The 26,460-nt window shown below is 38.4% G+C and overlaps 1 protein-coding gene across 1 annotated transcript in view; it reads left to right on the top strand.

The window, feature by feature from the left end:
- LOC141492103 (uncharacterized) overlaps positions 1 to 26,460 on the top strand; it is a 280,770-nt gene that overhangs the window by 168,231 nt on the left and 86,079 nt on the right. The gene's annotated exons all lie outside the window — the stretch shown is intronic.

The following is a 26,460-nucleotide window of genomic DNA, read 5'->3' on the forward strand; positions in this document are numbered from 1 at the left end:
TTCTTGTAACATCAGTTTGATGTTAAGTGACTTGTCCAGGGTCACACCTGTATTAGCACCTGGGAATAACCTTGTAATTGGGTCGTGATCTATTCTCCACATAGCAGTGTCATGAGCTCCATCCACCAACATAGATTGACCACTCAAGTCTTGAAGAGTTTCCAACAGATTCTGAGATGAGGTGGTTTGCTCCTTGACCCTATTATGTATGGGTCCAGATTATCCAGATTTTAAGGCTAATCCTCTACCTAATATAAACTAAAATACACTAATTCATGTAGGAAGCCACTTATATCAAAATGAAGTTATTAAGATTTTTTTTAAGTTTCCAGAGGATAAGAACCGCACTTAAAAGGAGAATGTGATTTTTTAAAAAGAGGGCAATGAGGACTTGAAATTGTATTTCTTCCTAGAATGAACTGTGAAGTTAATGTGGAGTGGAACAATGCAATGGAGTGGGGTCCATCTCATTCTCAATTCACCATGGTGACTTCCCTTCTCCCTGACAAAAGTAGACCAAGAACCCCTTGGAGAAGTGAGGTCCTACCTGGTATTCTCTGTAAACAAAGGCAGAAGTTGACTTTTAATCATCTCTAAGAGATATTAGCGCAGCTACCAATAGACCCCACTAGTCACGTTGAGAGAGACAAAATAAAGCCTCTTTTCCTAAACTATGAAACTCTAGAAGTGAATATGTTATCACATAGTAATTTGCTAAACTGAAGCAAGAGTTATTTTGGATCGAATTTGCAACATAGCTCATGCATGAAATGATCTGTGGCATGTTCTTGTGAAGTTGTTTTCACACCACAAAACGGTGAAAACGAGAGGGGGGAAAAATGTATCCTGGCTGGAGAATTGTGCAAATATTGAAGGCTGTGATGGAAGGTTTTGTAAAATGATCTGAGAGCAACTTGTCATTTATATTTTATGAGCCAATAACTGTGCACCAAAATTACAGCTGTTTAAATTTCAAAATTATCTGTTAATTTATAATAAGAAAATTTACCTACAGGAGATTGATGTTACTCATGAGGCTGCACTGCCACCTTGTGACAGAGAAACCTTTTTTAAACCTTGCATCCTCCAGAAGGATTAACATGAAAAGAATGTGATATGTATAGGTGATTTTATTTCTTATTGCCAGAAAACCTTAGAAGAATACTGTGATAGCAATAAAGGTTAAGTGTGATGTGGTGGAAAAATGGATCTTGAGGAAGAATAGGTCCAAATTCCTCTTTTTGTTCCCCATTACAAATGTGATCTTGGTTAATTTCTAAAACTTTTAGTCACTTCTGTAAAATGAGATCTTAGAACTAAATGGCTTCAAACAACTCCTGACTCTGAAAACTTGTGACGCCATTTGTACCTGAGCTGACTTTCATTTCCTCATCCACAAAGTGAAGCTATTAGCCTTGATTATATCTCTAAGGTCCTTTCCAGTTCCATTGCTCTATGTCTAAAAATCCATGAGAATTTTCTAAGACATCTAGAGATGGAAGAGACCACCCAAAAATCCTTGAATCCAGTCATTCCATTTTTACAGTTGAAGAAACTGAATCTCAAGGAAGTTGAGATACTAGGCAGGGGCACACAGCTCTAAAGCATCGGAGGAAGGATTCCCAATCACATCTTGCCAACGACAAGTTAGTGCTCTCTCCACCATGCTACACACATATAGACACACACAAACATGAATTTATGTATGTGTATATTTGTGTGTATATATACAATCATGGAGATATATATGTATAGAAAATTTAATAAGCAATTGTTCAACATTTACAAATGCTTAGACTACAAAGAAAGTTAAAAACAATCACTGCCCTCAAAGAACTTATATCCTAATGGGAGACAACATGGAAATATTTAAGTTCATAAAAGAAACAAATAATGGGGAAAAAAAGGTAAATTTAGTGGGGTAGGCTCTAACAGGTGGAAACCTGGGGAAAGGTTTTCTCAAATGGCTAGAAAATGATGCTTCCACATATACTTTAAGGCTAACTAAGCCCTTTCCAATCAATAACTTTGGTACTGGAGTAGTTTGGCAATAAGAAAAGTGAAATTCAGAGAGTTTTTTTAACTTGCACCAAGTCACACAGCTGGTAAATACTGTGAATCCAGTTTAGGGTTCTCCAATTCCGATTGTAGCGGCTTTCTCACTGGCCCATATTCCTGCCAATTATAAAACTCAAATGACCTAATGCTTGGAAAGCACTTTGCAAACTTGAAAGCACTCCCAAAGGGCCAATTGTTGCTATTGAAACAGGCAAGTGTTTGACTGAATCCGAAAACTCTCTCCACATGTTAGCCATTGTCAATACCCCTATAATTATTAGCCATTGAAAAGCAACATCACTTAGTAGATAGAGGATTGACCTTGGAATCAAGAAGAGATATACTACACTTAAGTTTTATTTCCAACATGTGGTTTGCTGTGCAATCCTAGACAAGTCACTTCATTTCTCCATGTTTCAGACAATTCTCCCAAACTGTAAATGATAGATGAGGGACTTGTCTGCTTTCATGGAGGAAGTCGTCCTTCCAGGATTTTACTATACTGAGTAATCTCGGATCCAGATCCATACCATTAAATCCTTGATTGATGGGAAATAGACACAGAACCTATATTAAAATATATTACCCCTGGAGTGTCACAAAATAAATACAAAATGGACATCATTAGCTTAAAGATGAAATCCTTTTCCAGATGTGATATTTCTAAGCCTGATGGATTTCATAGTCATGCTTATGACAAAAATAACTGTGATAATACAAAGATTTGTATAAAGCTGGGTCCAGATTAGTACAATAATTGATGCCATGAAGTAGTCCCATGTATTTCAATTCACACTTTTCAAAGTTATGATGATGTGAAATATGGCCATTGGTTCCAACCCAATGGAAATATGTAATTCTAATTGAAAAACTGCAATTGTTTCCAAGGAGATTCATTGTTCACATCAACTGGCTTCTAGCTTATCTTGTACTTTAGACTGAATTGGAATGTGTTTTTCCAATGTTAAAGACTATCTGTCTCAGGGGAATAGTTATAGTACATTAGGAGGAGGGCTAAGTTTGGGATCAGGATGAGGGATGGGAACCAACTTTGAAAACTTTGGCCAGTCATTATGGTCTCTAAGCCTCTGTTTCTTCATCTCTCCATGCCATTAGAGTCAGTGATCTCTGAGACCTCTTTCTCTAGTGTCCTTTGATCTTCAATTAATGTTTCCTGGAAGGAAAGCTCATTTCTAGCTAGGTCATCCATATGTAGTCATGAATTAGAGTTTTATGGTTCACTAAGATCTAGGTTTTCAGACTGGGGTTGACTTCTTGGCTATGCAACTCTAGAAATGGTCATTAAACCTTAGTTAGTTCTTCAGTAAAGTCAACAGAACAACCCTTGATGCCTGTAAAAACACTCTATGACTCTATAGCTAAATTGTATTATCTGCACCCCAACAGTCATCTCGGAGCTTTCTGGCAATGGCAACCCTTTGCCCATGTCTCTATTTCATTTCAGGTTGTGGTTTCTTTTTTTTTTATTTTAATATCAATTGTTCTAAATTTCCCTTCTGATTTTCTCCACTCTTTCAAAACTTGCTGAATAGCTCAGTGCCCACCAGGTGGCTCTACTCCACCATTTTCTCAAAGGAGACTTTTCTGACACTAATCCTATTTTCTGTCTTCAGAGAAAAAAATCTCATCTGAGTCACAGTGTTTTGGGATTTCAAAGGATTCGGGGCATTCATGCCAACCCTAAGACAACGTGGAAATGGTTAAAAAGTGAGGATTAAGGAAGGCCCCGTTCCCTGTCACAATGTACCCTTTTGAAATCATTGTGTCTGCAAGGATCTGAAGGCTTTATGAGCTCTAATTAAGAGCTGAATTTGTCATCATCCCATACCAAAACATAGCAATGGGGCAGAGAGTTATTGTATTGGAGTCAGGAATTCTTGAGTTTACTTCCCTTCTGATATTGCCTAGATAAGCTGACCAAGGAACAGCAGCTATGTCAGGGACCACTTTACATCTCTAAACTTCTACTTTCTTCTCTGTAAAATAAAGATAATACCCATTTTTTCACTCCTATATTTGAAAACATTGTTAGGAACCCCAGATGAGATGGAAAACTGTTTGCAAACTTTAAGAAGACCTCTGTGAGAACTAGGAAGGTATGCAGATAGGAAATCATATAAGTTGGGTAGAAAATAGTTCATCTTTCTATGATAGAGATGAACAGAAATTTGCCAAAGGCAAAAAATCAAAGAGAAGGATAACAATAAAACCCAGATGTCTTTACTCAAATAAATGCACATATGGGGCAGCTAGGTAGCACAGTGGATAGAGCACTGGCCCTGGAGTCAAGAATACCAGAGTTCAAATCTGGCCTCAGGTACTTCATAATTATCTAGCTGTGTGACCTTGGGCAAGTCATTTAACCCATTGCCTTGCCACAAAAAAGCAAGGTTAAGGTCATTCATTCATTCATTTTACTTTTCTCCAGAGTAGAAGTTTAAAGGAGACAATTTTAGATTTGACCTCAGGAAAAACTCACTATCAATTAGAATTTTCCAGAAGTGGAGTTGCCTCAGGAAATTACAACTTCTCTCTGGAGATCTTCAGTCAAAGACTAAAATGATGACATTTTGGAGATGCTATAAGGTTTCTTTTATAGAAAGATTATCCAAGATAGTCTCTGAATTTCCTTCTCCCTAATACTCTGTGCTTCTGTAAGTCAGTGACAGAATCCCAGAGGATCCGAAGCACATCCATATTGGCATGCTCACTGTAAATGAAACAAGGAGACTTAAAGAAGTTGTGGCTCAATTGAGTGATGGCTAGCAGCTTCTCATCAGGGAAATAAATAAAGGAAGTTGTCAAGTTGATTTTATCCTTCCTTTTCCCCATCTTGTGTCAGAAAATAGAAATTCATGATATTCCTGGGTTATCTCGTCTTTCAGAGCTCTTGTTGAACCAAATCAAATGGACCACCAGGCCAATAAGTGCACTTTGTAAATCAACTTTCTTAAGGGAATCCTCCTCTCTTGCCTTCACCCTTCACACCCTTCACTTGGGTTGCCAACATCTATCAAAGATGCAATTTATTTATTTTTTCTTCAAGGCAATGGGGTTAAGTGGCTTGCCCAAGGCCACACAGCTAGGTAATTATGAAGTGTCTGAGGCCAGATTTGAACTCAGGTCCTCCTGACTCCAGGGCCGGTGCTCTATTCACTGTGCCACCTAGCCGCCCCTCAAAGAGGCAATTAAAAAAAAAGAAAGAATAACTTTCAGAAACCCTTCATATAGCTTGATGCTCAAGGACTTTTGTGGACTAATGGCCCAGGGAAGGAAGAAAAAAAATCAGTGATGAAAAGTGGTATGGGTACTGTCTTGTACGTTCTTTGTATTCCCAGTGTCTGGTATATAGTTAATAATAATAAATGTTTGTTGAGTGACTGACCGACAAAGCAAAAAACTTGTGAACAATTCCAAAAAGTCATAGTTATATATTTTGAATATTTTCATCACTAAGAGTCAGAAGTCAGTCGCTATGTCAGGGAACAAACAACATTACAAAGCTGCTCATATACAATCCAGATTTCCATTGGCACAAGTCAAATTAAACATTAAATGAGAAGGAAGAATAAAAATGAGGAGATTCTATGTGAAATTATAATACCCCAAATTCAACTATTTAAATATACTGGGACGAAAGCTAAATGAATAAAAATAAAAAAAAAACATTTGGTAGAAAAAAATAACTAATTGAAAATAAAATTAAGAGTCTAGAAGCCACCTCAGTCAGCAAACACTATTTCCATGTCAGCTAAGGAGAAATAACAACCAAGGTCAATGTAGAGGGAAATTAATAGAAGACAGTAGAAGTAGAACTCCCATAATATAGTGAAAATGGCATTACTGAATTACTGAAGTGGTGGAAGGTTCAACCAAGACATATATATATATATATATATATATATGTATATATATATATATATATGTATGTATTTGTAAAAAAAGTTAAAAGTTGGACAAGGAAAAAGATACAAGATGGACCAGACATTCCAGAATATTATGTTTCTTTACAAGCAATGATCATGTAACCAGAATATTTAGACACCACTCTCTCAGTACCTGATATAGCTTGTGATGCCAATCAATCATGAGAATATCAATTCAAAAATAACAGCAATTACCATTTACTTGCCACCTGAAAGCTTTACAAAGTATTTATTCGATCCTCACAACAGTCTTTTGAGTTATTATTATCATTATTATTATATCATTATTACCTCCATTTCACACATGAGGAAATTAAGACTAAGGAAATATTAGTGACTTACCCAGGGTCAAATCCAATGAGTATCTGAGGTGTAGGATTTGAACTGAGACCTGACTGACTCCAAGTCCATCATTTATCCATCTAGCTGCCCTCCAAGAACAATTCTACATGGATAAAAGCTACAGAAGAATAAAACAAGGCTGGGGCGAAATTTTTAAAATTCTCCATAATCAATGTTAGAGAGGTGAAGACTGCAAAAGAAAAATTCATGAATTATTATTTTACCAAAAATAAAGTAAAATAAAACAAGGCACTAGTAGTCCTCTTAACTTATTTTCTTTCTTTCTCCTCTCATAAAATATTCAGTGGCACAGCAGATCGAGCCCTGGCTTTGGAGTCAGAAGGACATGATACCCGACACTTCAGATAACTGACTCTTATTAACTGTGTGACTTAACCCTGACTGCCTGGCATCCAGGACCATCTCCAGTCCAGATTGCTATCTGGTCACCGGACCCAGAAGGCTCTGGAGGAGAAAGTGAGGCTGGTAACTTAGCACAGCCCTCCCCCACTCAAATGCAATTCATGTGCTTGTCATGGCATCATCTCCCTGATGTCATGGACTTCTTTGATAACAAAGGATAAACATCATCATGAATATGATCTAGGTTTGCCATCAATGTTATCCCTTCCAAATGAACCAAAGCAGGGAACAGCAGAGATTTTATACATTCCATTTTTAAATCAGACGACAACTTTAGGGGCACACAATCAAATTGATTAAAAAGTGTGGATTCTTCTTCATATCCACTGTTGAATTGATTCTTTTGTACTCAGACAAGATGTCTCCCACGCACACATTAAAATTACATAAGATTCAACAAATACAGCTCCAGAGATAATTGGTTAATGATCCATAGGGTACTGACTACTTTAAGTGAGTGTAAAATGAGAAGAGATATGCTCTTTTAAATTGTTTACCAGTGTCACAGAAGACATCTATCAGTGTCCAAACAAGAAAGATCAATATATTGTTTTGGTGATTTTATGCAAAGGGCCTTGTTCACAGATGAAATTGTACTATTTCCATTGAAATCACTAAAAATTCCAAAACCTTATCAGTAAAAAAAAGTATATCCCCCTGGATAAAGGTTCACCTTGGGGAATGAATGCCACGTAAGAAATGGAATATGGTAGGTGGCTTCCCATGCAACTCCTCAGCTCCAACTTCAGCAGGAGCTAGTAATGAAAAGTAAGTTGCCCTTTGAGTACCAGAAGACTGGATCTAATCCCATTTGGTAACTACAGGATCTAGTGTTTACCATGGTCCCAAATTCCTCCTTGGTACAAAAGTCAGCTCTTATCTTTCATGCCACCAACATTTCCCAAGTGATGTTACATGAATGTAAATCATGGAACATCATGTTCTTTGAAGAATTAAATTGACAAATGACCCAAAGGACAATTGAAAGGTGAGTCACAGATGTACATTGACTGTCTGCCACTGGGTTAAGTGAAAACATGTGGAAATATAGAAAGAAACAGAAGATATCAGGATAAATTTGGGGGAAAGAAGTGGGAGATGAGAGACCATAAATGGACAGTGCAATTGGATTGTGGAGACATCTGAGATATCAAAGAATGGAGTGTATCCTTTATAAAGAAAAATATGTGAATAGAGCACCTGCCCTGGAGTCAGGAGGACCTGAGCTCAAATCCGACCTCAGACACTTCATAATTACCTAGCCGTGTGGCCTTGGGCAAGCCACTTAACCCCATTGCCTTGCAAAAACCTAAAAAAAATTAAAAAGGGAAAAAAAGAAAAAATATGAATAGAAATTACATAGGTTGAGAAGGCATTGGAACTCATCAAAAGAAAATATTTGAAAGAATGCATTTTTACTTGTTGCCATTCTTAAGCATTCATACAAGACCTGATTTCTTCCTATAGATCATTAGGATAGAAAGGAACTTTAAGATCATTAATTTCAATGCTCCTCATTTTATTGATGAAGAAACTGAGGTCCAGGGAGGTTAAATTACTTTCCCTAGATGATCTACAGATGATCAGTAATGGGTAGGATTCAAATTCTAGGTCTCTGGTTCCAAAGTCAGTTTCTTTTCTATTGGATCTCCAGTTTTCTTCTTTGCTTAGTTTATTTTATAATATGTTATTGTCCAGCCATTTTTATTCAAGTCTGAGTCTTGGAGTTTTCTTTTTTCTTTTTTTTAAGTTTTTTTGCAAGGCAATGGGGTTAAGTGGTTTGCCCAAGGCCACACGGCTAGGTAATTATGAAGTGTCTGAGGTCGGATTTGAGCTCAGGTCCTCCTGACTCCAGGGCCGGTGCTCTATTCACTGCACCACCTAGCTGCCCCTTGGAGTTTTCTTGACAAAAATACTGAAATGGTTTGTCATTTCCTTCTCCAGTTCATTCTACAGTTAAGGAAACTGAGGCAAACAGGCTGACTTGTCCAGGGTCACATAGCAAATAAGTTTCTGGAGCTAGCTTTGAAGATGAGTCTTCCTGTTTCCAAACCCAGCTGTACTGCCTAAAATGAATGATGAGTTTCCAAAAGGGTTTCACCCAAATCATCAAATAGAGTTTTCACTTGGGCACAACCAGAAGAAGAAAAGGTCCTATTTGAAGGCAGAAACAGGGATGGCTTTCTTTGACCCCCAGTCCTAAATGAGCATGAGCTTAAATGTTCTAACAGGTTCATTGACACCAAAGGGAGAAGGAAAGCCTCACGCCTTCTCCAAAGAAAAGCGAGCTCCCAATTCTTTCCCATTTTTCTGAGCTGAGCAGTGCCATGCTCCCTGCGGCTGACCTCACTCAAATCTGTTTCAGGTGCTTTGGCTCCAGGGCACCATAACTCAACCCAAATGGAGCGCCACCTGTCGGAAGATTAAAGTTGCAATTAAAGTGCCCCATTCCAAATGGGGCTGAGGCGTTCAGCCAGGGAGCCAGAGTCCTTTCTGTATTCTTTCAAAGCGCTGATGAGAGGAGTGATTATTTTTTTGTAGGCCTTGATGGCTACTGTAATCATCCATCGCCTTTAGGCACAAGCCCACCAGGCTCACAACAAAATGGACAGGTTGGAATCAATTACGCCAATGTCCCCTTATAAAAAATTGGTAAATATATCATCGTTTATCTCAAATAAATGCACACGTTGGAAATAGAGAATTTTATGCTCTCAGGTTCTGTCCATAAACCAATCTTCTAACAGGCTTACATACACACACGTGTGTATATATATGTATATATATACATATATATACACATATATATTTATATTTATATATGATGTGTGTATGCATTTACATGATCACATATGCAGACTCCTATGTTTCTATATAGATATATAGTGACACCTCTATCAGTCACTAAATTCAAGGCACAGAAATTATGAATGGGACCAATATCTCATGTGGAGCTACTTGGACTTGATAGCTCTGAAAATGGTATCCAAGGGAGTGAATATGCCTTTGTCCACTTCCAATGAATTTGACGTAGCATTGAACATTTGCAGGACTTTGGCTCTTCTTGTTGTTGCTGTTATTATTTTATTTTTTAAATCAGACCTCTGATATCACTGGCACGAGGAACTACTGTGAGGAAAATCCCTCCAGCAAGGCAAATCCATACCCAGTTTGCAAATTATAGACTTAGAAAGATACTTATCCAACAGAATATGGCCAGTATGTGTCAAAGAGGGACCCAGTTTTTCCTTACTGTAAAAACTGATCTTTAGCCAATATATCACAAATAAATAATATGTAAGAGTAAGGATCATGGTCTCATGGATGGAGGGCTTGCTTTGGAGTCATTAAAGAATCTGAGATTCACATCCAGTTTCTGATGATTCCAGTTTCTTTTGGTCTGACTAGGGATGAGTCATTCAATTGTTCAATTTAAGTTAAAGATTTCATGCAGATTTAATACAGATTTAATGCAATCATAGGTCCAAATATCCCAGATAGTATATATTCATGAGTAAATCACCACTTTCATTCTTACATAGGAAATCCTTCCTATGTAAAATATTTCACCTCTCCAGAAAAAAAAAATGACAGAGCTAAGAGCTGGTGTGTGATTTCATTGTTCCAGAGAAATCTTGAGTAAACTACCTCTACCAATGCAGATGAACACTTCCCTACAAACTTTAGTCCAAAAGAGTTGCCTATAACAATGAAAAATTAGTGATTTCCCCCAGATCATAGAGCCAATCTGAGTCAGAGGTGGAATACCCTAAAATTAACAGGGCAAACAAAATGCCTGGTTCCCTCTTTCCTCAGGAAGGACTTAATTAACAAAAACAAATGAAATTTCTTTCCAATTACTTGCTCAGCAAAAGTGACTCTTCATTGGAAGCAAGTGTCTTATTATAAAGCTGTCTTATCTTCTTATATCTTATACATACAATTTAGCTGATAATAAGATGGGACTCTTTTCCTTAAGAGCCATTTCTATTCAAAAAGGTTAAATCATCAGGATAATGTTTATCAGTTATTTTGATAAAGATTTCCTTTTGAGGAAGGGGAAAAAAGTACAAGGTCAAAAAGAGAAAATGTCAAGGCTGGCAATATTAATTTTCTAATGCTGCTTCTTTCCTCTTTACATAATACATAGGGATGCATAATGTTCTATTGGTGTACAGCTTCACAGATAAGTAGCAAGTGCTTGCTTGGGGCATGTGGAAATTTAGACTTTCCCTTTAATAACAGGGATGAAGTAAGATTTGATCTCGAAGCTTCCTAATACTAAGCCACTGCCATTCTTTGAAATTTGGAGGTAGAATTCAGTACTTGGAGTTAGAAGACATTAGTTCAAATCTCACCTCTAATATTTAAAGTTATAGAACCAAGCAAGTCACAACTCATGTCAAATTAGTTTTCTCATCAGTTAAATAAAGATAATTATAGTTATTAATAATAATCCAAGGATTGGGGTGGCTGGGTGGTGCAGTGGGTAGAGCACCAGCCCTGGAGTCAGGAGTACCTGAGTTCAAATCCAGCCACAGACGCTTAATAATTACCTAGCTGTGTGGCCTTGGGCAAGACACTTAACCCCATTTGCTTACAAAAACTTAAAACCAAAAACAAAAAAAATAATAATCCAAGGATAGCTAAGTGGTCCAGTGGGTAGAGTGCCAGGACTAGAGTCAGGAGGAATCCAAGTTCAAATTCAGCCTCAGTCACTTACTAGTTACGTCACCCTGGATCAGTCCCTTTATACTGGTTGCCTCAGTTTCCCTATCTGTAAAATGAACTGGAAAAGGAAAGGGCAAACCACTCCATTATCTTTTCCAAGAAAACCCCAAAAGGGATGGCAAAGAGAGGACACAAACAAATGAACAATAGCAACAGTCTTCCTTCACAGGTTGTAAGGAACAAATGATACAACAGATATAAAATATTTTCAACTAAAGTGCTGTGTAAATTTTAGCTTACAAAATGAGTTCATTTAAAGCATGGAAGTGGTCGGCCTCTAGACACCCAGTAGGGAGGAGTGCTCTCTCCCTAGCTGAGGGGACTTCTTCTCCATCATATGCACCATTCTTATAATCCTCCCCAGTCTTTTACTAGCCCATGTCACTTTTTGAATCAATTATTTCCAGACCCAGACCATCATCTCCAATGTCTCATCACTTTGGAGATCCTCTGGGCAAGTGATTGGACTCTCCCCAGACTCAATTGCACGCAAGCATCCTCAACTGTGTCCCCAACTCTGGTTTAAAGTGGGTTCTAGAATAGTTTACCCCACTTATACACCATCCTAGGGGTCAGATTTTGCCCACCCACTTAATACTAAACACAGTTTAAAATAAATAGAAGATACAAAATTCCACCTCTGCTACGTAACCACCATATAACCTTGGGCAAATGACTTAACATCCTTGTGCCTCAATTTCCTTATTGATACGATGTATGGGTGGGACAGCTGAATGGTTTCTGAGGATGCTGCCAGCTCTCCATCTATGGTCCTTTCACCCCAAATGTGACTCATCTCAGAATGGAACAGTAAACAGTCACTCTATTCCCACAAAGGAACAACAGCTCATCTAGAGGAAGCCACAGGGATAGGTGCAGGGGGATCTTCCAAGAACAGGGAGATAGGAAATTCCGCCAGCCGGAGGGAGCGGAGCCATGGACATAGCCATATATGGCTGGGGAATGTTTTCTCCACTCAGTAATAGTTTAGGTTAGCCCATGGGAAATGGACACCTTCTGTACTCATCTCCAGTGATTCAGCTTGGGGTGAGACTTGATTCAAGGCCAACTGCAATTCCTCCTCCCTCCCCCTTCCAACAATTTCAGGAAGAGAATCAGTAATAAGACTATCCGACGATAAATGCTTGGCTTTTCCTGCATTTGAAAAACATAACCATCCCTGCTTGGGAAGCACATTTTTGGAACAATCGCTAAACCTCAGTCCTTTCACATGCAGGGCAAGAAATATTATCGTTCCAAGATCTGGATTCTCCAGAAGCCAGTTTGTCATCGGAATATACAGGAAATACATTGTAATTCCAAATCACATCAAGATGAGCCCAGGTTTTAATGGAAGGGAAAAATTCTAACATCAGTCATTTTCTGTCAGGTTAAAAATCCTGGAAGATACAATATGATCCAAAGTTCTGAACGATTCTATCAACAAAATAAAATTAGTCCCTTGGGGAATTCTGTTAATTTTAGACTGGAACAGGGGACAGTGTGCTTCTAGGATTTTCCACCAGAGGGCTGTGGCTCACTCCTTGTTCTCTGTTAGTCTTAACAGTATAAAAGAGAGTTGGAGGCGTATTTTTCTTTGATTATTGTTGTAGCTGTTTTTATCACTGGAGATATATTGTTGAGGTTTGTTGTCTTTCAAATTTCATTTCTTACCTTGATGGTAGACATTTAATAAATGTTTATTGATTAAATAATTGAAATCCTGATTCCTCAGGTATCTTAGTCAATGAACAATCACCACACCCCAGTAAAAACCATCTAGGGAGATGGGCAAAACCAGGGTGAGGGTAAATGATATACCTCAAATCCATTATGTAGATGATGACACCAAACATGTTCCAAACAATGATGAAGGCAACTGAAGCAAAGGTTGCAGAGTGCTTAGAGACTGATAAGACATCAACGATACCAAAATCATGCACTACATGGTAGGTCATCACCAGTGTCTTAACTTTTGTCTTGCCATCGGACTTAGATGGCCCAGGAAGAGAGAGGGAGGCTCACATCTTAGTATAGTTAGTCCTCTCAAATCCACTTCACACACAAGTCAAGACATCTTCCATGAGATCACCAAGTTTTCTTCATAGATGAAGGAAAAACAATAAGATAATCAATATATAGCCTAATGTGAATCTCTGCCTTCTCTTAATCCTTCAACCAATCAATAGAGTGAGCTTCAGCATTCCCTTCAATTCAGTTCCGCTCTCTTCTATTCATTAAATCTCAACCTCAGGCCAAATCCTATGAGGGACACGCAGATACAAAAACAAGAAAGCAAATAACCCTATTTGTCAAGAGGCTTATGCCTAGAATATATAATAACTCATGGAAATTAAAGTGGAAGTTTTCTAATAAGATTATTTACCAAGGGTTTTTTGTTATCGCTTTTTAAACTGACCTATGATTTCATCACCATAAGGATGTTATTGGTAAGGAAGCTCCCACCACTAATGCCAATTGTCACCTTCCTCTCAATTGCTAACCTTAGAGTAACCTAAGATAACGAGATAATAAGTGACTAGCTCAAGGCCACACAGCATGGGCCAGAGGCAGGAAATGAACTCGGGCCAGTTCTCTATCAGCTACATCATATGCCTTCTCTCCTTTTTTAAGAATAGAAATTCCAAAATATTTGTCAGAGACTGAACTGATGTCAGAAACTTCAGAAAAGGGAAAGAGAAGAAATTCTTCTTTCATCATCTTCATTATTACCATAATAACAGTACCCCAAAATGAAATACTTACATAGGACTTTCTGTTTTGCAACGTGTTTTGCCTCTACCTTCATGTGATCTTGCACTCCCTGTTATTCTCATATAATTGTCAATGTTTCCCCCTTCCACTGCCTCTTTCTATACTGTTTGCTAAGTGGTCCTTAGGTTGTTTATTTGTATTTTATGAAACAATAGGAGGTGAGCTAGGTTTCCCCTGTTTTCTTAGAAATAGCCTTTCAAAAATGTTCCCATTCTTTTATCCTCAATTTAAAAATATAACACCCACTTCTTCCTTTTGCTTCTTTAGCAAAGAACAGAAAGCCAAAAACACAAATAGAATTGAAATGTTAAATATTTCCCCCTAACAAAATATTTTTTGTTACTAGGTTAAAACCTGGTGGAATTAAAATAATTGACCTCAGAGTCAGGGTGACTGCTGGTATTTTGAGAGGGGTGGGTGGAGGGGCACAGGGAAGGAGTGGTAGGGAAAATATTCAGGTTGGTAAGGCAAGTTGGTTCTATTGATTATGGTTTTATGAGTCATATTTGACCACAGGCCATTATTCTCAGGGCACTGGAGCCCTAAGCAGAAACTGGGATACAGGTGAAGCTTGTTTTGTTGAGTTTCTTTTCTGAAGGTACCAACACACCTGTTCCCTCTGCCACCTCTCACCCCTTCTCAAGGGTCTATCCTATCTCTATCTAATCTTTGAAAACATTAGTAATTTCACTATTGCCTTTTGTTTTTACATCACCTTCCTGTTAAATTTATCTCTCCTCTCCTTATTCCAAGTCATCCCTTGCAACAAAGAAATTTTTCCTAAAATAAGGGGGAAAATTGATCAACCTCTCAGTCTTTGCCTTTATTATGACTAGACTTTCAAGCTGGTTAGCAATCCCCCAAAAATTCTTAACTAGCAAATATTTGCAATATTTTACATTTCCTTTTCACATCATTGGTAAGGACTGGTCCCACTGGTGACTGTGACATCCAAGATATCATTTTTTTTTACTTGTAGGAAAAAAAGAGGGACACCTAAGTGATGCAGTCGATAGAGCACCGGCCCTGGAGTCAGGAGGCCCTGAATTCAAATCCAACTTCAGACATTTAATAATTACCTAGCTGTGTGACTTTGGGCAAGTCACTTAACTCCATTGCCTTGAAAAAAATACACACACACACACACAAAAGAACCAAGAAAGGCTAGAAAGAAGTATAGGGAAGCAAGACAGATTTGAGAGCTCTAGTTTGAATGTACTGCAGCCTTAAAAATTAAAGGCAAGCTATCTATAACAGAGATTGACAGGGTCCCATGCGATCCTCTTTTCTCATTCTACTACATATATATGGAAATTCCCATTTTGCATGGTCTTTGTTACATACAGAGCAAAATTTTGTTTTAAATGGAGGTGACACATGGGCAGTGTCATAATTATGGGATGCCAATTTCTGAATTCAGAAATTATGATGTTACTTAGAAAAAAAGAATAAATAGGATGCCGAAGAAATGAGTTAGTTATATGTTTGTGGGGCTTGTGTATGACGCGTGAGTTATATTTATATATGAGCTTAATGTCTGAGTGTGACTGATGGTGTATGAAAATAATAATTTCATAAAAATGCATTTATACAAACCAGAAAAAGGGAGATTTGTGTGGATAAACCTGGATTTATTCCTGTCCTGTGCTGTAATTTTCTGCATCGAAAAATGTGGCTTTGGATGAGAAAGTTCCAGTTGTGCAGTAATTTTTTTATCATTTGTATAAAATAATCTTTGGACCACATGCTTTTCTACCAGGACCTATACATTCTTGGGCATGGAAATATTTTGTGTGACTCCCTGGACTTAGTGGTACAGAGGCAATGAACAATGGCACAGTGTCAGCCAATATGCCTTCTTTCAAGTGATTAGAGAAACCATTAAACAATGTGAATGAAGAAAATTTTTCAAGTTCCCATTAGTTAAAAAGTGGATGCTCAGAATCAAGTTGGTTCATTCACCATGTATTCAAACAGTATAATGGAATGGGAAATTCATTTTTTAAAATGTCCCATAAACTACAGGCTGAAGGTTCCTCCTCTTCCATTTTCTATTTGTCCAGATGGACTTTTGTACTCGAGTGTTTCCCTGAGTGAGTGATTGAGAGAATGCTATTCCCTGCAAACATATTCCAAGAATGTGCCTGGGCTTCTTGGGGCCCATAGGGCAGATCCAGGCTCAAGAATATTGGTCTCAAAAGTGTCCCCCTTAACCTTCTCAATTTTCCTCTCTAGAGCTTCCTATATGAAATGAAAGTTCAAGTCAAATTCCGAGGTTTCCAATATGGCTCTCCGGTGCTGTATTATGGAATCATCACATTTTAAACATTTTCTTAGTTGTATATGTATGTTTGATTAAAAAACTCACATTCTAATAATCACTAATATTGAATCTTTTAAGGATTACAAAGCTCTCTGAATCATAGTTTATCCTCACCACAACCAAATTTGTGAAATTAGTATAAACGTTCAGAGATCATAGGACCATAGATTTAGTGTTAGAAGGTCATCTAGTCAAATGATCTCATCTCAAAGAGCAGTAAACTGAGGTCAGCAAACATATATAAAACAGAAGCTTAGTGTGTTGTCTAGGAGTATGGATAGCAACTTTCCCAGGATAACAAGGTTAATGGGTAGCAGAGGCTGGACTTGAACCAAGGTTCTCCTGACTCCTTCTATCAAATATGTGATTCTACCTCTTAACTATAGCCCTTCATGAAGAAATTATGTGCCTTGGAAGATGGAAATTAGCCCCTTTCCTTGTGAAGAAAATGTATCACTTTAGGACTTGGGTTGTAGAAAATAATGGAAGAAGAAGAAGAAGAAAAAGTATTCATATAGTTGAATATGTTTCTATTGATGAAGACAACAGAAAGAGGCAGTCTCAGGGCAATAAGAATGTCCTGTGATGGGGCAGCTAGGTGGTGCAGTGAATAGAGCACCGGCCCTGGAATCAGGAGTACCTGAGTTCAAATCTGGCCTCAGACAATAATTACCTAGCTGTGTGGCCTTGGGCAAGCCATTTAACCCCATTGCCTTGCAAAAACCAAAATAAACCAAAAAAGAATTTCCTGTGATACATAATGTCTGTGTGGGTTGGTTCGTTCTTGTCCTTCATCATCAAGGAAGACCAAAATGCCATCTCTATGCTTGAGACAAATGACAGTGTGTCCAACTGTGGCTGATCATTGTATTGGACTAACTGTGTGACCCTAAGCTAACATTCCAGTGTTATGTATACTTTTGACTAAAAGTGACAGAAAACCTGCATTAGTAGAGGTTATTTCTTCTTCCAAGTGTTCCCCATATTTTTGAAATTTACTGGCCCCAGTCATGATACTGTAAGCAGATATTAGTGTCCCTACTTTATAGATGGTAAAACAAACTCCAAAAGGTTTTCATTTGCCCATGATCACAGAGCCAATAGGTTTCAGAGGCAAGAATCAAAGCCAGGTATCTCCTCATTCCAGGTCATAAATTTATAGGAGAAGGAATTTTAGAGTCAAATTAATCTAAGTCTTCCCCAAGTTCATCATCTTTTATATCCCCCATCACATTTATCTGAAACCAAGACATCTTGCCTCTATACCCAATTTAACAAAAATAAAATCAAGCCAAGGATGATGTCGACAAAGTCATTAATGAGCTGATTGAATGTCCCATGTTTCTGCTGAGTTTTTTTAACTTGTGTATCTAGCCATAAAGTGAGTGGTTCAAAGGTAACACATTTATCTCCTTGGGTTTTTGTGTTGGCCACAGTTGGGCGCTACAGTGGCATACAGAAATGATCCAAAAGAAAGACCATTTGCCAAAGTCGAAAATTCAGAATTCACAAGGACCTCCCCTTCTGGCAAACTCATAAAAGCAGAAAGGTCTCTGGTGTTTCTGGGATGCATCATCCTTTGTTGGATCCTCTGGCCTGCAGACCATTCTGGGAAGAGTTCCTATGAAGGATTCATTTGCCATTTGTAGGAAAATGCTCCCCCCACCCCCCTCCCCCACCCCCAGCAATTTGCAGAAAGGTTTTGTTTTGCAAAAAACCCAATAATTTCCTGGAAACTTCAAAAACAATAATATTGAGCTGTCACACACTTCCTGGCTGATTATAGAAGGTTTAGACTGTCTGTGTCAATATTTTTCTTTTCTTTTCTTTTTTTACTGAATCTGGCAACTGAAGTGGGTAACCTAATAGGGAAGGTAATGGGCCATCACTGCTGCTTCCTATCTATAGGACAACATTTGGAAATTTTTTTTGCATTTTCCTGGAAGATTTTTTTGTGTTTCAGCTCTTTCCAGTGACCATCAATTTTTTCCAATAAATGATATTCTTTAAAAAAATATTCTATCCTTTTAAAAATTGATTTTTAATTAATGGAATAAAATAAGCATTTTCATAAGACAATAACAATAAAAAATAATTGCACATGAAACTGCAAACCTACCCTGCATATGCTTTTTTTTTAAATATGAGGACATTTTCCTGAGACCCAGACATTTAGGTAATCAATAGAGGTGAAAAGACTTGTAAGTCTTGATGGAGAGGGCTTAGGTTGCGATATTATTTCTGACATCTAGTGCTTTGTGATTTTGAGTAATGAGTCAACCTCTCTGGGCCTCTGCTCACTCATGAAAAATGAGTGATTTATAGATGTCCCTTCCATCTTGAAAAAATGCAATTGTTGAAAAAAGAAAAATCTGAGCAATATTCTGTCAATAAAAGCTGTTTAATAATAAGTAAAACATTCTGTACCCCCAGACTCTACCCCTTTACCGATAGACAGCTAGTTTGTTTCCTCTCTTCTCCCTGAGACAATGATGGGGGAAGAGGAGAGAGAAGGAAACCAGGATTTCACTACTATGGGGAAGTCTCAGGTGAAGAAACTCCCTCCAATAATGTAGGTCTCAGGGCAGTTAGGTGGTAGAGTGAATAACGCATCAGCCCTGGAGTCAGGAGGACCTGAGTTCAGCTCCAGCCTTAGACACGTAATAATTGCCTAGCTGTGTGTTCTTGGGCAAGCCACTTAACCCCATTGCCTTAAAATAAATAAAAATTAAACTAATGCAGATCTCCACCTTCTCTACAACTTCTAGTGTGAGAAGGTTAACTAAAGTTTCAAGGTTGGAACTTAGCCCAAGTTACAGAGCTGGTGTGTGTCCGAGATCAAATAAATGATTTATTGCAGTTCATTTTAAAACACAGTGGTCAATAAAGAGCTGTTAGCTTTATGATAAAGACATCAGTGCTTCACTTGCTTGGAGGTTCTCCATTTTGATGAGGACTGTGGCTCTTGGAGACCGCTGGCCCAGCTTTCGAGAACCCAGGTTCACATTGAAGTCCAGATGAGAGGGAATGGGGTATGATTCTGGATAAGAAAATGGATGGTAAAGCAGAAGACACCCGAATTCCATTCCATTCCACCTCAAATATTTACTCATTGTGTGACAATGAGGAATTCAAACTATCTTTATGAGCCTCAGTTTTCTCATCTGTAAAATGAGAATTTCCACTAACTATGGAAATATAGGTAAATAGAGGACAATACGAAAGAGAAAACACAACTACAGAAACCCAGGGAAGTCTGGCTATTGGCAACAAGGCCCACATAGCACTGGCAACAGCCCCAAACAGTACTAGGGTTCATCTGGTATCTCCAGAACATGGTAGACACAGAAAAATGCTTTTTGATTGATTAGACAAAGAGGAATTCAGGATTCTCAGAGACGGAGTCCAGAAAGAAGCACATTCCAAGCATGTGGGATAGCTTGCCCAAAGGCACATGGCAAGAGAGAGAGGCTCAGCTCAGAGAGAAGCAAGGAGCCAGTTTGGCCGAGGTGCAGATTGCAGGAAGGGAAGTAATTTGAAATAATTCGGGAAGTGGAGGCCAGGGCTTAAAGTTAAGGGCTTGAAATGCCAAATTTGCATTTTATATTTTATTCTGGAATCTATGGTGAGATACTGAAGGTTTCTGAAAAGCGGGGGGAAGAGGGAGTGACGGGGCAGGTCTGTGCTTTAGGAAGATTATTTTGACAGCTGTGTGACAGACGGCTTTAAAAGGGGCACTATCTGGAAGCAGGGAGACTAGATGGATATTAAAATAGTGTGGGAATGGTTGTTGAGCTCCTGAATGAGAGTACAGGCTCTTCAAGAGGAGGGAAGGGAGACATTTGTGGATGAGACACATATGACAATCTCTGGTCACTGACTGGGGAGGGAAGGGAGTATGAAGAGCCAAGGAAGGGGGCAGCTAGGTGCCTCAGTGGATAGTGCACCGACCCAGGAGTCAGGAGGACCTGAATTCAAATCTGACCTTAGATACTTAACAACTACCTAGCTGTATGACCTTTGACAAGTCACTTAACCATGTTGCCTTGCAAAAACTAAAAAAAAAAAAGTCAAGGAGACTCCAAGGTTTAGAATCTAGTGACTGAGAAGCAGGAGATGCCCTCCTAAGAAGTGGCAAATTTGGAGACTGAGTCTGGTTACTGAACAGGAGGTGGGAGGAGGGAGAGAGATGATCATTTCTGCTTAAACTCAAGTATTTTAAGTTTCACTTACTCATCCAGCAACTGCAAACCCATACCCCAGACTGTCTGACAGATGGCTTCATGAAATCCAACAGACTTTGAAGCTCTCAGTATGATGATCTATCTAAGCTCCTACTTCAGCTTCTGTCTAAGCAAGAAACCCTCTTTTTCACTTGCTTGAACTGATTATATTCAATAAAGTCCTCTCTCACATACTTGCAACCATCAAACCCCTTCCTCCATGACTCAAACATGACATTTTCTCTTCTCCTCTATATTACTTCTTATCCCACTCCTTTCTTTATTTCCCTTGTCACCATTCTAATCCAAAACCTCATCACCGCATGTCTGGATTATTGCCATAGTCTTTTAAATCAACCCCTTCCCTTCCTCCCTCCCTTCCCTTCCGATTTCAAGGTAACTATTTCAGCAGAAAACTCTTCCTCCCCAATTGCCTACAAGATAACATCCCAACTTCTGAAACTTGATAGCCAAAATTCTTCACAATCTAACCCTACCCAGTTTACCCTCCTGGTTGATTTTGTATTCATCCTCCAGCAACCCTCCATTCCTCTCAAAGTAACCTCACTCTCTCCCTCAACACCCTTGATATAGTCTATTCATGCATTAATTCTTGCTTCGGAAAATATATATATATATATATATATATATATATATATATATATATATATATATATATATATATATACATATACCCTGCCCATAAACTCCCAATTTAAAGTTCTTGGAAAGTAGGGAATCTTTTATCTTTATCCTTTGGGATCATCATCTAGTACCCAATAGAGTGCTTTGCATATGGTGGCTGCTTACTATAGATTTATGTATTTGAAAGGAAATGGATTGTTTTTGAATGGAATTATATGAAGAATTAGAACTTGTTTTCAAGGTGCAAATCACTTCTGTGAAACTCACTGGACTAGATTCTAAGATGAAGTTTTTGGTCTCAGGAATACTTTGTGCTCTTAAAAATTAACAGGGCAAAAAGTTTTACTTTATATCTATTATATCTATTATAATATATACTATATACCATACACTATTATATCATATTTTAATTTAAAGTGGATAACATTTTCAGTAACCATGATGAGCTCATTGCATGCTATCATAAATTATATATTTCATGAAGATAATATTTTCCAAAGTCCCCCAAAATGCAAAAAACTGACATACATATTTCTAAAAATCTTTTTTATATCTGACTTAATAGAAGGCAGCTGGATTTTAAATTTGATTTTGCACATTGTTATGATATTACTTTGGTTAAAGTATATGAAGAAAACTTGTTCCCATGCAGAAGAGGGAGAGGTATTTGAACATGCAAATATTATCTTAGTATTTTTATGAAAATAAATTTTATTTTGTGACCCCTTAAAATGGTCTCAAAACCCCTTAATCTATGCCATTTACTTCTTTCTCCTATACTATATTGTTGCTTATCTTTTTAGAGACATAGAGAAATGCCCTGTATGGGGAGAAAGGGTGGAGGAATCATTACTTGTATGGATCTATATAATTAAACTTCTGGCCCAAATATACATAATATGTGTAGTATACAACTCTTAATGGGGTTTGACAAAGCTATTGGACCTGTTTGAGATTGTCTTCCAGTTCATTTTATATTGTACAGATGAGGAAACTGAGGCAATCAGCATTGAATGACTTGTTCAGGTTCATGCAGTTAGTATCTGTAGCCATATTTAAACTCGGGCCTCCAGGTCGGGCTTATCCTGTCTTCTGAGTGAGTAGCTTTCTCCAGGAAAGGAATAATAATAATAATAACTAATAATTATACAGGACTCTATTTATCTGATCTATCAGCACAAGCTGGGAAGCAAGCAAATGTGTGTGAGCACTGAGAGGCTAAAGGAATAAAGCTTAAGGCCCCCTTACTAGCAAGAAGGCTGGGGGTGGGTCTCAAAGCAAGCTCCTTTTCTTTCAAAACCATCCCTTTCTCCACCATAGAGAGCTGCTTCTCTGATCCCTACTCACTGAAGGAATCAGGGTGCAAATGAATGAAGCAAATAGTCACTAAACATTTACTGAGTCCCTTGTATGTCCCAGATACTTTTTAAGTTACAGGAGATACGGGGACAAAAGAAAAAAGTAAGAAAAAAAAAGAGAAGAGAAGAGAAGAGAAGAGAAGGGAAGGGAAGGGAAGGGAAGGGAAGGGAAGGGAAGGGAAGGGAAGGGAAGGGAAGGGAAGGGAAGGGAAGGGAAGGGAAGGGAAGGGAAGGGAAGGGAAGAGAAGAGAAGAGAAGAGAAGAGAAGAGAAGAGAAGAGAAGAGAAGAGAAGAGAAGAGAAGAGAAGAGAAGAGAAGAGAAGAGAAGAGAAGAGGAGAGGAGAGGAGAGGAGAGGAGAGGAGAGGAGAGGAGAGGAGAGGAGAGGAGAGGAGAGAAGAGAAGAGAAGAGAAGAGAAGAGAAGAGAAGAGAAGAGAAGAGTAGAGAAGAGAAGAGAAGAGGAGAGGGAGAGGGAGGGAGAGGGAGAGGGAGAGGGAGAGGAGAGGAGAGGAGAGGAGAGGGAGAGAGAGGAGAGGAGAGGGGAGGAGAGGAGAGGAGAGGGGAGGGGAGGGGAGGAGAGGGGAGGGGAGGGGAGGGGAGGGGAGGGGAGGGGGAGGGGAGGAGGAGGAGAGAAAAAGAAAAGAAAAGAAAAGAAAAGAAAAGAAAAGAAAAAAGAAAAGAAAAGAAAAAAGAAAGAAGAAAAAGAAAAAAAACAATCAAGTAAAACTCCCTTCTCCCAGAGAAATTTTAATCCCTCCAGGGAAATAAAATTCAAACAAAGAACTAAATAAAAACAAAGTGTTGAGGGGGGAAGGGTGGCACTCACAGCTGAAAGATAGAAAAAAAGGAGCTTTCAAATGGTGTAGGCAGGAAAAGCATCCATTCCAGACATAGACAAAGGCAGAGAGGAAGGAGATGAAATGTTTTATTTCAGGAAGAGCAAAGAGTTAAGTTTGAAAGTTTAGAAAGGCGTAAGAATAAGTCCAAAAGGTACCTTTCTAAATTGGAGGGGTGGGGGTCTAAACTTTGCTTTAAAAATATTTTGATAACCTTTCCAATATTTCTAGCTTCTTTTATAATCCACTGTAGCTTATTTGGTGCAACTAAAAGCATTCTGAGAAAGGACACATAGGTTTTTATTAGACTGCCAAAGGGGCTCATGATATTAAAAAAAAAGATTAAGAATCAATGCTCTAAAACAAAATAATAATGAGATGATGAGTTATGCAGGCATTGGGGGCAGTAATTTTGGGGTAAGTCCTTCTAGTGGTTCTTAGATAACCTTTACTTACCCTTTTCATTATTCTGGCATAGTCTACAATGCACGTATTTTACTGATGGTAAAAACTGAAATTTTATAGAAGTCAAAACCTAACTGAGGTCAGAGTGTCTTCTTACTGCAGTTCCAGTGCTCGTTTGCCTTGACCCCATATCCAGAGGCTCTCTTACTCAGCCATCTGATCAGGCTTGGACAAGTTAGTTTAATGGGACTATCCAAGTTACTGGGGGCTTCCCCCCTCCTTTGTGAAAGGTTCCCATGGAAGCTTCATTTCAAAGAGTCTCTGTAGGATAACAACCTCTTGGGTTGCCCCTATTCAATCTTCTAACTATTTCAAAACACAGCAAAGTTGACTCCTGGTATTTTATTAAGCTTAATTAAGTAATGGAGCCCTTTGTCTTCGATGTCACCTCCATCTTCCAGGGGAAACTGGCTGAACTTCTATCACTAGGAAAATGGCGCCCAAGCTTTTGTGGAACGCTTGAAAGTAACTTGATTGATCCGCTGCTCCACAGAAAAAGCTCAGGTCTCTAAGCCCTTTTTGCCACTACCGTCCCAAAGATCATGGTCAAGGTCACGTTAACAATGGCACTCTGTCTCTGTGTTCACAATGAATCGACATGGGAGTTTCCAGACTGTGGAGTGAGGTTGGATTTGGCAGCTCAGTTCAAAGACTGCCAATGAACCCTAGAAGTGATCTGCCTCTGAATCTTCTGGTTAGAGTGGTCAAGGACCACCCAACATGGATGGGGTCATCCAGAAGGGGGAGGCCTGGTTCAAAAAGGCTTAGCCATAGCCCTGATGTATCCTGGAATGATATGTGCTAAACTTAATCAGATTAAAAGCTGCTCTAATTGTTCCCAGGACACAAATGAAAAAGCTTTCAAGTTATTAAGGGTATAGGTGACTTATGCAAGGATAGCATGCAAACAAAAACTGATGAAATAGATGAGTTCATCTATGCCCGACTGTTGAAGAACCAAGAATAACTGGCATAGATCAAAGTAACGTATGTGGCAGGAGCTTCAGCAGATGGCTTCATATTATCCTTATTAAAAAGATAATAAATACTGAATTTTTTATAGATTATTAATGCTGACAATATGCTTTCCATATGTTATTGAGTCTCCTGGTAATACATGATATAGGTTGAGAATTATCTCTGCTTGACAGGAAACGAACCTGAAGCAGGTAGACATCCAATGGGTTGCCCAAAGTCACCTTGTACTCCTACTATAATGAATGACATTTATAGAGTGTCTTGAGATTTTCAAAGCACTTCCCCTAGGGCAACTAAGTGGCACCATATTGTATAGAGCACTAGATTTAGAATCAGAAAGATTCATCTTCTTGAGTTCAAATCCAACCTCAGACACTTACTAGTTGTATAACATTGGGCAAGCCATTTCTCCCAGTTTGCCTCAGTTTCCTCATTGAAGAAGGAAATGTCAAATTACTATAGTATCATTGCCAAGAAAATCCCAAATGTATTTGAAATGACTCAACAACCACAAAACAAATCACATCATGTTATTTCCCTTGATCCTCTCCACAATCCTATTAGGAAGATGTTATTAGTATCTCCACTTAACACTGAGCACACTGAGATCAAGGTAGTTTTAGTGACCTACCCAGACACAGAATTAAACAGTAACATGGATGGGTTTTGAATTTACATTACCTCTAGATTTGGAGACAAAGTACATGATGTCAGATTCCAGTTCCACCATTTTCTACCCTGGGCAAGCCATTTCATCTCCTCAGGCCTGGGTCCTTATTTGTTTTAAAATAAAGGGGATAGACAAGGATGATCTCTAAGGTTCCTCCATCTCTACAATCATGATCTCATTCATTTCAGAAAACTGAAAATTAGAGAAGTTGAAATAGATACATTCAATTTATCAAAGCTCTTTTCCCTTCCTAATTCAGAATTTTTGTATCCATTAAAAGTTCAATACGTGTCACTTTTTAAATCAGGAACCTTGGCTAATTTTGAATCTTTTCTCATTGATCTTAGTTCAGTCTTGAGGGGCTGCTCATGGTGAATGAATATCAAAGCTGGCCATGCAAAGGAACAGAATATTTGTACAATTCAGAAGACAGTAAATAATAAAAATAACACAAAGAGCCTAGGGCTGAAGCTGCCATGCCTACTCCCCGTGCAACAGTATTCAACAGCTAACTCATGCAGAATAGAAATTAGCTGGGTGGGGGGTGTATCACTATTTATTGTACCTCGGTTCTTTTTAAGGATTTTGAGAGTTTGAGTGATTTTCAAAGCTAACTAGACAGAAAGTTGCTTGTGTTTTGTTTTTGCTGGTCATATATTCTTTTCACAACTTACTTTTTTATAAAGT

The sequence above is a fragment of the Macrotis lagotis genome, chromosome 6, assembly GCF_037893015.1.
Source record: "Macrotis lagotis isolate mMagLag1 chromosome 6, bilby.v1.9.chrom.fasta, whole genome shotgun sequence".
NCBI classification, from domain to species: Eukaryota; Metazoa; Chordata; class Mammalia; order Peramelemorphia; family Peramelidae; genus Macrotis; species Macrotis lagotis.